At 38.1% G+C, this 11328-nt stretch overlaps 1 non-coding gene across 1 annotated transcript; it reads right to left on the bottom strand.

Moving 5' to 3' along the window:
• Positions 1-1325: 1325 nt before the first annotated feature.
• On the bottom strand, positions 1326-1434 carry LOC136502375 (small nucleolar RNA R71). Its single transcript, XR_010770531.1, has one exon. It is a non-coding gene; the product is annotated as a small nucleolar RNA R71 (small nucleolar RNA).
• Between the last annotated feature and the right edge of the window lie 9894 nt (positions 1435-11328).

Here is an 11328-nt window from a genome sequence, read left to right as displayed (position 1 = left end):
ATCTAGTTACGAAGGAAGACATGCTCTTTCTTGATCTTCCTTAGTAATATCCCTTATGTGTAGATATGAAGTTGATCTTAGCCATGACTACTAAGTGTAATTGCACTAATCAACGTATGCTTTGACTTGTAATTAAGAATGACTTAGGAATTATTCCTCTAATTTCTACTTAGCAATGCTAATGCCATAGAAAGGAGTACTCTAAGCAATCATTTATCAATACTTATAATATTTATCTCTTGACTTACCCCTATTACGAGTAGAAGTTTGGTTATGGTTTACTTCTCCATCATACGTATAAGTTACCAGTATATTCCAACTTCCCATCCTTCCCTGTGGTAAAAATATAAATAACGATACCTGGAATACTCTCTGGTGAAATGCTATAATGGTAAATTATTTGTGTGCTTGCAGATCCCTTCATATATATATATATATATATATATATATATATATATATATATATATATATATATATATATATATACATTCTTTCTAGTTACATGAAATACTAAAGTACTTCTTAGTGTCATTCTAGAAGTGACGCTAACAAGCATTTCTGGCATCATAGCTAGGGATGACAACTTAGCAAAAGTGATGCTAAGAAATGTCAACAAATATTAGGTGGCTATTTAAACAAGTGACAAGTTAATAAATACCAACAAGCATTTCTGGTACCATTGTCGGGGAAGGTAGCTAGGCAATCATGGAATAATTATAAACTTTTACCTATTGATGTGATCGAGAAAACCACTTACCCCTGCTCAAGCAGGATTACCCTTGTTTTGTCTACTTTTGTATCTTATGCAGGGTAATGTATGACCGGTTTTGACCTTCCGACAAACTACATTGAAAATTCAGAAACGCTACTCAGGAGGACTAAGGCTAAACTTAAGAAAGTTTCAGCTTTAGAATTGGAAGACAACCAGACAAGGCAAAACTTAACACCAGTCTTTGAAGCCATGGCAAACAAGACTCTATGTGAATTCTCTACTCCAACCATAGCCAACATCCGTACTAGACCAGCGATTAACATTGGAGACAATGCTTTTGAGCTCAAGCTAGCTCTCATCAACATGGTGCAAGCTAGCCAGTTTTATGGAAAGGCACATGAAGATGTGAGTGCTCATCTCCAACACTTCCTAGAGATCTACAGCACTTTCACCATCAAGGGAGTAACCGAGACGCCATATTACTTTGCCTCTTCCCATTCTCACTTTTGGGGAAGGCAAAGTAATGGTTCTACGCCAACAAAGATAGAAACACTACATGGGAGAACTGCTCCACTGCCTTCCTAGCAAAGTTCTTTCCCACAGGCAAAACCAATGCTCTGCATGGGAGAATTTCAAGTTTTCAGCAACAATATGATGAATCTGACCCTAAGGCATGGGAATGCTTCTAAGACTACATTTTAGAATCTCCTCACCATGGGATGGAGGATTGACTACTCATGCAGACTTTCTACCATAGGTTGACAAACAACATCCGTGGAAATATGGATGCCGCTACTGAAGGTGCATTTTTATCACTCACAATCGCACAAGCAACAACTCTCATGGAGAATATGGTTTCCAACCAAGGTTGTAATAAAGAACATCTTTAGACCCTCAAGAGAGATGGAGATATACATCAACTCAAAGAGGTAGACATGCTATCTACCAAGATGGATCTGCTCATGAAGAAGCTTGAAGACTGAGCCAATGAGAAGCAAGAAATCATGCACATTCATGATTCCCGCATGACATGTGAAGAATGTGGAAACATTGGGCATTTAGGGAACAACTGTCCTGAAATCCATGAGGATGTGAACTTCATCAACAACAACAACTATCGTCCTCAATAGAATCAAGGATGGAATCAGCAACAAAGGCCGAACTACCAAGGTAACTATCAAGGTAATAATTACAATAATTTCAATAACCAACCACCCTTGAGATAATTAATTTCTAGCCAAGCTAAAATAATGGAGAGCTTATCTAGAAAACTAGCTTCCAATGATAAAATCTTAGAAAACATAAATAGTAGAATGGATAGTTTCTCCTCTGCTATTAAAAACCAGCATAGCTTCAATAAAATGATAGAATCACAAATAGCTCAGCTGGCAGTTGTTGTTCCTTCGACTGACAAAGGTAAGATTCTAGGGCAACTAGAAGATCTCGACACTGCAAATCATGTTGATATTCACAATGCTATAGGATGCTACATAGAACAATCAACAGGAAGATGGGAGGATTATTCCTTGCCTGTCAAGAAAGGAGATCTAGGAAGATCCATCATCCCCATAGCCATTGGACCTCACATTTTCCAAGAAGTTGTTTACAATTTCAGAGAAAGTGTTAACATTATGCCAAAGGTAATTTATGATAAGATTAATGGAGATACTTTGTGGTACACAAACATGCATTTATAGCTTGCAGATTAGTCTCTCTACTACCCTAAGGGAATTCTTGAAGACGCCATTATTTGAGTTGGACAGTATTATGTACCCATAGACTTTGTGGTTTTAGAAATAGGTGGAGATGTAAGGGCACCCATTATCTTGGGCCAACCTTTCCCAAGCACCGTAAAAGCCATCATCTACGTGGACAATGCCAAGATCTGCTTCATAATAAAAGTTAAAAAAAGGAGAAGTTTACTTTCAAGAATCGTATACATCACTCTCCTAGTCATCCACAGATGGTGTATCTGCCTGAAGAAATAACAGTGACAAAAAAGAACAACAATTAGAGAAGAAGGAAGAACAAGGACAGGCAGTCACAAGAAGAATCTATCAAGATGATCAACACACTCCGATCAGAGTATGACCACCTCCTCGCTTCACCATTCCTCACTAAGAAGAAAGATCTAGGCGTACCAATGATCGAGTGCACAATAGGACAAAGAATCTTTCACAATACCTTCTACGATATTAGATCGGGTGTCAACATAATATCCAAGGTAACGTATAACTACTTATTCAGTGATGAACCTTTGTTCCCTACATATATGCAATTACAGATGGCAGACCAATCAATTTGATTTCCGTAGGGAATAGCAAAAGACATCATGGTAAAAATACAAGATCACCACGTCCTTGCTGACTTCATGATTCTTGACATGGGAGAAGAAGAAGAAGACATACCTATCCTCCTTGGAAGACCGTTCCTCAACACTGCCAACGCGATCATCTATGTTGGATCTAGACAAGTTCACTTCTAATTCCCTAGACAAAAAGTACGTTGCTACTTCAATAGCTATACAACTTATGAACAGACAAAGAAGATCCATCCCAAGAGAAGACATTGATCATCCCAACTACAGAAGAATCAACTCCCCAAGAATGAAGAAGAAGTAGAAGTTATGAAGAACGAATATACTATGCCAAAATCAAGTCCATAGACCAAGCAGGTCTGGAAGGAAAAGTGACATTATCATCAGAGTCACCGTCACAAGAGGTGCAATCATCAAGGTCTCCATCTTTAGGACCGGTAGATGCACCCAAAGAATAAGCAAGACTGGAGAAAAGTCCTATCCAGAGGACTTAAAAATCCGAACCCTCATCGGGAGGTAAAATTGGTAGTTATCCATATTTACTTTATAACATTGCATAAATTATTTTCATTTTAGCATATTCACTTTTCTGCATTTGCTTTGCACTTAGAAAATAAAATAAAATTTTCATTATTGCATTATAAAATTCTAAACCCCATGTGAATAATTCTACGATGTGTAAAAACCCCCCAAGTATATTTACTATGGCGGCGTAAAAATAAAAATACCATGCATGCATTATGTTAGAAAATCCAAGAAAATATGAGATAGACATCCTGTTAAAATCCTGCCAAACCAAAAATCTTTCTAACTCCAAGAATGACTAACCCCTGGACGGCTGATCGCTAACCCTTTTATTCTAATCCATTCCATGAGTTTTGTTGTTCTTGTTGAAGTTTTTTTAGGACGGTCACGAGCAAGATCACGGTCATCTTCATCTCGCTCCACTAGGAGTGCATCCTCTAGAAGAACCCAACCTCCTAATGGACGAGAAGGGCGTTCGAGGGTGAAACTGCTCTGAGAAAAACTACGACAATAACTAGCTTGGGGGAAGGGCATCCCCATGTATCTAGATAAGTATTATTTTCCCTTTTGTTTAACTATTTCTAAGTTTGCTATATGGTTGCTAAAAAATACATAACTAAAAACAAAATAAAAATTTGTCTTTGTCTTAGATATATATTAGTAATGCGTGATCTAAAAAAATAAAATAAAAACAAAATAAAAAGTATGTGTCTAGTTTTCTGTAAATTTGATTTTTAAGAGCTGAATAAAATAAAAGGACTCTGAAGGTAATCTCTTGAATGGAAATGATGAATAGTTTCTCTATTGTAATTCCTTTCAAGTCCCTAGTTTTCAGCCTTGAATTCTCCCAAGTTTTGATAAGACTGTTTTGATATAAGAATATACTATGAACTTAAAATTCATGGGTGGCATATGCTTGATCTAAGTCTAGGTAATTGACGGATATGATATGAGAAGGTCTGAGATGTTGTTTATCTTGTTCCAAGTGATACTAAAGTTCTGAAGATTTCTTTTGAGAAAACATAAAAATGCTACACGGTGAGTTCCTGTATGACAAGGCTTGAATTCAAATCAGAGCCAAACATGATATTTAGGCTAGGAAAACTTCCACTCTTATATGCTACTTGTTTGCATTGAGTTTAGTCAAGCTTTGTTGACCCTTTTGAGAGGTTTATCATGCTCTTAAAATCAAGATCATGTATACACCACCCATATATGCACTACTCCTACACTGGGGGTAGGCGTAAAAATATGCCATTCCATCTAGATCCACCCAAAAATATTTTACTCCTACACTGGGAGTAAACACCAAAAATATGCTTGATAGGATATACATCAAATAAATGCTCCAAGTTCTTGGTATTATCTCTTAAAAGTTTTGTTGCAAAAGAAAAGAAGAATGAGGCTATGCAAAAGTTATTCATGAAAAAGAAAAAAAATGAGAAAAAAAATAGACAAGTGTCCAAGATATAAAAAACAATGTGTACTTAGAGCATCTCTAAGAGTTCCCTAAATATTTCTCCTAAAAACTCCATGTTTCCCAACTTCTAAAAAGTTATTGGGAGGAGAAAAAAAAGGAAATCTTCAATAGTAGCTAATATTTGACTTTTAAAAATCAAATTTGGTCCCACTTGAGTTTTTTTTGTGATTCTTTTTTTTTTTGCTAAAGTCATCGGTAGTTTCACGTAGGCCGCCGCCGCCACCGTGGTGTTGTCTCGAACACGTACACGCCGCTATCGTGGAGTTGAACCAAGAGGTACATCCACCGGCTGCTCTTGTTGTCCTAGGCGGTGGCCACCTCAAGCAGCCCGGCAACACCTCCCATCCAGAGGACACCGGCACCAACTCCTAGTAGGCATCAACAGGTTGCCAGCCATCAAGTTGCAGCAGCAGGTAGCCATCGATGGGCTACCTCCTCCACACGACGATGCCAGCGACCAACTCCGCTCTAGTAGACGGTGGCGGTGACCTTCTGCTTTGGCGCGAAGGGGAAGAGCTGTGCCAAGACAAAAACAGTGCGGGATGCTATGATACGCGTGAGCTCTCCGGCGCGTAAAGTTACGCGGATTGGGGGAGTTTTTTTGAAGTCCTAAAACATTAGGATGATAGATTAGAAGTTATTGGAGAGGGGTTTTTTCTCATCTTTCTGAAAACTAAGGATTAGGAGAAGATTTAGGAAACTCTTGAATATGCTCTTAGATGCCCGCCTAAAGAAAAAAAGAAGAGATGAATAAGATAGCCCATATTTTCTTGCAAATATTTCCATGTTTCCAAAGAGAGACTTGTTTTCAAGGAGCATAATAGAATTAGGTTAGTCATTATAAATATCCACCACACATACATACACATGCACATCTTGATTTGATTGTAGGACTTAACTCTCTTTGGATCTGAGATTTGACTTTACAATACATGTATTGCTAGTATGCCCTTTTATGCTATTTCCACTCATATGAGCTCCACATAAGTCTTAGTTGTAGGAAAGGAAAGGCATAACATCATAATTACCTTGGTGAGGATCCACAAATACCATATATATTGAGAGACTTAAGAGTGTTATACAATGGAAGCATTGAGTTTTTTTAAAAAAACCTATAAAAACTCCGTAATAATGGTTGAGCAAAGAACTTGAGACATAGTGCTTGACTTGATCGTTCTTGTTAAGAATTATTATTTAGTGGTCAAATTAGGGATTAATCCAAGGGGTGTCTTTTCACCCCTCTCTATGTTTCACACTTGTAACTGCCCACATGGGCATTGTATATATGTACACACTTTTCATTGGGAAACCAATAGAAAATCATTTGACACTTGTAACTGCCCACATGGGCATTGTATATATGTACACACTTTTCATTGGGAAACCAATAGAAAATCATTTGCATCTCTTGTTTTTGTCTCGCTCTCTACTTTCAACACGTTATCATGCACTTCGTTCTCCACTAAGCAACTACCGACAAGAATAGGAGGCTGCCAAGGCCATGCATCTGTTCTCACAGGCGACAACAGCGAACGTCCACACATACTGCAACGCTGTCGTAGGCTAGCATCGTCATCTGCATCCTGCATGAAGAAACAAAGAGGGCGGACTGCATCAGCGATACGAACCGAACTACCGAAGCATCAGACTGGAATAAAATGCCATGGTGTCTTCGTCGAGGAAGGAGTACAGTAAGAAATCATGGTTATTCTTTAATCTGCGATGTTCTTACCTTTCTAAGAAATTCAAGATTATTTCTTGCAACTCTTTTGCGTTCGCGAGCCCCAGGCTGTTGGCCACGGTGCTTGCTTGGCCGCGTGCGCCTGGCTAGTGGCGACACTCCTGTACCTAGCACCTCATCAGCGGCGGCCACCGGTGGTTGCGATGACCACGTGCGCCCAGCCAGCGGGGGCAGTGGCTCCCGTGCGCCAGCGCGTAAGGCCGGAAATGGCAGCAGCACACCTGGACTAAGACCGCTAGCAGTGCTCGGGTGCCCGGACGATGGTGGCTCACCTTTGCAGACCAGACCAGTTACGGTGTCCACACGTCGGTCGGCAGGCTCGCTATGAGGCCCGTGTGTCTGACTGAGCATGGCGGCGGCGGTTACCAGCGGCATCCGGCACCAGAAATAGTGGTGGTGCCCGCGTCTGGCCGGCAGCGCCCGTAGTTACTAATTCCGTGATCGGCAGCCCTGTGCGCCTCCGAACGAAGGTGGCTAGGCGATCGGCCCGACAGCAGAGCGGCCTAGAGATGGCTTCCCGCGCGGCCTTATCCTCGCGGCAGGCGGCCTATCGCAGCCTGGTACCCGCGACCAATGGCAGCGGCCGGCTGCACCCCTTGGTGTCGATCGCGCGACACTCGCACCGGTGACAGGCAGCCCGTGCGGCCTCCGCACTCACGGTCGGCGGCAGTTGTTGCGCTCATTTGGTCGTGAGGACGAGCGATGGTTTCGCACTGTCTGTGGCTTCGAAGAGAAGAGGATAAGATTGTGCCCTTATCACATAGACCTTTCTGGTTTCTATAAATTACATGATAATTCTTATCAATTATTAATGTATTTTCATTCCTATGGTTTAGCCCACTCATTTTTAATGCAAATTACTACTACAATATACTACATTTATATTTGATGATATAGATGTTTGTTTTAGACCTAATGGTTTAAACAAATTATGATGCACATTATTTACTAGCGTAAATAGATTCTTTTTTAAGACTTATGAGTCTTTAGAAATTGCATCATAATATTTTATATTGCGAATGATTTTACTATGTTAATGTTTCGACATATTTTCTGTGTCTATGATCTTCTGTTTTAGTCATGGACTCTAAAAGTATTAGTATGGTAGAGTTTTTACTCATATACATTGTTTTGTTTTTAGACCAGAAAATTGATCACGTCTAAACATACATAGTTTGTTGTTTTTGTTGTTTGCCAATTAATTTTAATTGCAACAAAATTGTAGCCTCTTAATTAATTGATAGTTAATTAAGGATGGCTGTATTTAGGCTCATATGAGCCAAGTTCGAAAAAGCAAAATGGCAGCCAAACTATTTTGCTAATGAGGCTAACATGGGAAGTGGATTTTTTTTGCTTTGATCCTACGGTTTTGCATAATTATGCCACTAACCAACTATAGCACTATGTGCTTAGTAAGTTTCCTATTTTAACACTATCAGTACAGCAGAGTGTTTATTTCTGTACTTTGTTGACCTTGTTAATTTTGTAAATTTTCCATAATTTACATCTTAACAATGTTAGATCATCGTAATTAAGCATTTCTTAATTAATGATGGATTATGTAAAATTGTTATATTCATATTTTGGATACATTCGGGATCATAACACAAGTGATGGAGTCCTAGGCATTGGCTGCGCTTAATTCATCTTGAATTATTTGGCCTAGAGACTGTGCCTATGGCAGTAAGTATTCACCCATCATTGAGAGGTCTACATCATGTTTGTTTAAACTTGATGATTACCTACATTGTGTTGTCCCAAAATAAGTGTTTTAGAAATATGAGAATCATACACCTTTATGGTGACTACCATCATTCATTATTAAAGACTACACATAGGTAGTAGAGTCTTAGGCATTGGCTACGGTATATTCCTATGAATATATCAGCCCAGGGACGTGCCTATAGCAATAATTTATTTGCCTACTACTGAGAGATCTACTCTATGTTTCTGACAGAGATTATCTACAATGTGTGTATCAATATTAATAATGATTATTTATGAGGTCTACACATCTTGTGATTGCCTCTAATTGTTGTAAGGTTTACAGTTTTGTTGACCACCTCCAACAATCCCAAATAAAGTGGCAAGATATGGAACCCCCTAAATTTTTGCATTAGAGATCACAACATCACCATAGTGTTTTTTAATTTACCTTAGGTGTAAATTAATTAAATCAGTGGTCTGTCACATGTTGTGGATACTGACTTTAGAGGAGTCTGATAAATTCACTCTTGATGGCATCAATATCCCACATGGACAATGGACATTGACATTGGTTTTATCCTATGAACAAATGGAAGCATTTAATAAACCTCAATTAAGGGTTGCTTTCCTTATAGATCAAAGAAAATGGTGCCCTATTGTTGTTAAGGTACTACATCCATAAAGGTCATCGATAATATTATCTTGTGGAAAGAAATGCACATTCTTTATGGCTCACTCTTTAGGAGTTTTATGAACAATAAATAAACTCATATAGCTTGAGGCTAATCATGAGTGGATCATGTCTCTAGTTTTTCAGACTATTGAAGACTATGATCATATTGTTCATACAATTTGCTTCCACTAGTAAAAGCAAAAGGCCTAATGTGCAATATGAGTGATGGCAATGTGAACCCAAGAATGACAAAGAGTAATGTCATATATGTGGTTATGTTTAGCATAGCGCTAAACAATGCCGTACTCTTAAATTTGTAGTTGATTTATATCAACATTCTATAAGGGATGAAACAGGAGCTACAGAAATAAGATATGAAGGGTTCTTAAATCTTAAAATCTGGAGCAACATAGGACATTTGGTTGTTTATGCTAGATCTTATGGGATCACATAACAGCACTTCTCCTTTTCTCATAAAGAGAACATCACATAGATGGACATCATGATCATCGAATATACTTCGAATGATTTGTTTTGAGATTTGGGATAATCTCATGGTCCATTGATAATATGTGATAATGTCCATCGAAGATGTTGTAATACTTGTGTTGTCAACACATAACTATTCTGGGTATCATATCGATATATTTGATACTCGGCAATATGTATGGATTGCTATATATTAGATGAGAATCTCTTTAAACTCTTGTCATATATAGATCGTACGAAAATCATTCCAATGAAGGAACGATATGTGCCTAGTGGACATTTGTACCACAAACTCTATAATTAGGGAAGCAAAATGTTCCTGGTTCTTATGACAAGAAGAGATATTATTTTGGCCATCGCTGATGCGATGTAATGATAGTTTGGCCTATTTTGTCACTATTATTCTTCCTTAGATGCTGAGTTAGCAATTGAGGATATTTAATTATGTCCTAATTCAACTCATATCTTACTAAATTATAGAGATATCTAAATGTGTTTTCGTATGTGAACACAAAAGGATAACATTGGATATGGCATATAAGTAATGAGATAAGTCTCATTTTGGTTGTATTATGCATACAACCATCCCCGTATAACATGTTGCATATAAGATAATTTTTCACATTGTTGATGCATTCCGGATTTGGAATGAACAACTTGGCCATCATATGGGATGAGTGAAAAAATATTGGCAATTTTTTTGACATAATTTTCCCAAAGTGTGGATATGATAAGTGCCACAAGGAAACATATTTTAAGACCCTCTTATCTTAAATCAGTTTGAATGTCTTTAATTCCTTGATCGTATTCAAGAGAATATGTGTGGGTCCGATACAAAAGATTGTAAGGTCAGTTCAGGCATTTCATGGTTGTGAGGATATATCTATAAGATGATCTAGATTGTGTGAAGTATCCACACTCGGCCATGCATTTGGTAAAAATGGCTCATGTCGTAAATGGAATCTATGAGAAAGACATCAAGATCATAGTAGGACCATTGTTAGTGAATTGCTATTTGCCAACTTTGTGTTGGGGTCAGGTAGATTTACACATTCCTAATTTGAGATTAATTGCATATCTCCTATATGCATTTAGTACATGAGAATCCATGGAGATTCCCTATTTGTGTAAGATTGGGTTATGTTGTATACATACCAATCTCACCACCACAGCGTAAATTGAAGGGCACACACAGGAAACTAGGGATCAATGTGAGATTTCAATCTCCGTCAATTGTTAAGTATCTAGGACCTCTTATGGAGGATCTATTCACGGCCTCATATGCTGGTTGTAGTTTGATAACGAGCATTTTCAGGCATTAGGGGGAGATTTGAAGTACCATATATAATGTCAGGAAATTATTTGGAATGTATAAGCATTTCATGCTCAGGATAACATACTAAATGAACTAGATTTTGAGTTCAAAGAATTATTAATTTGCATAATACTACAAATAAACTACTAAATACATTTACTGATTACTAAGGTATCTTTTAAACTTGTTAATCCATTGCAAGTATGTGCCAGAAAGAGTGGTGGTACCAAGTAAAACCACTCAACTCCCAATTGTAAATAAGAGGGGGAAAAGTATGGCCATAAAGCAGCATTATTCATGCTAGCAATAGAAGATTTTTCTTCTAAGATAAGATAGTAAATGCAGGTCAATCTATGGTTGGCGACACC

The sequence above is a fragment of the Miscanthus floridulus genome, chromosome 13 (assembly GCF_019320115.1).
Source record: "Miscanthus floridulus cultivar M001 chromosome 13, ASM1932011v1, whole genome shotgun sequence".
NCBI classification, from domain to species: domain Eukaryota; kingdom Viridiplantae; phylum Streptophyta; class Magnoliopsida; order Poales; family Poaceae; genus Miscanthus; species Miscanthus floridulus.
Note: the sequence above shows the minus strand (reverse complement) of the source record. Positions and strands in the feature narration are given on the sequence as shown.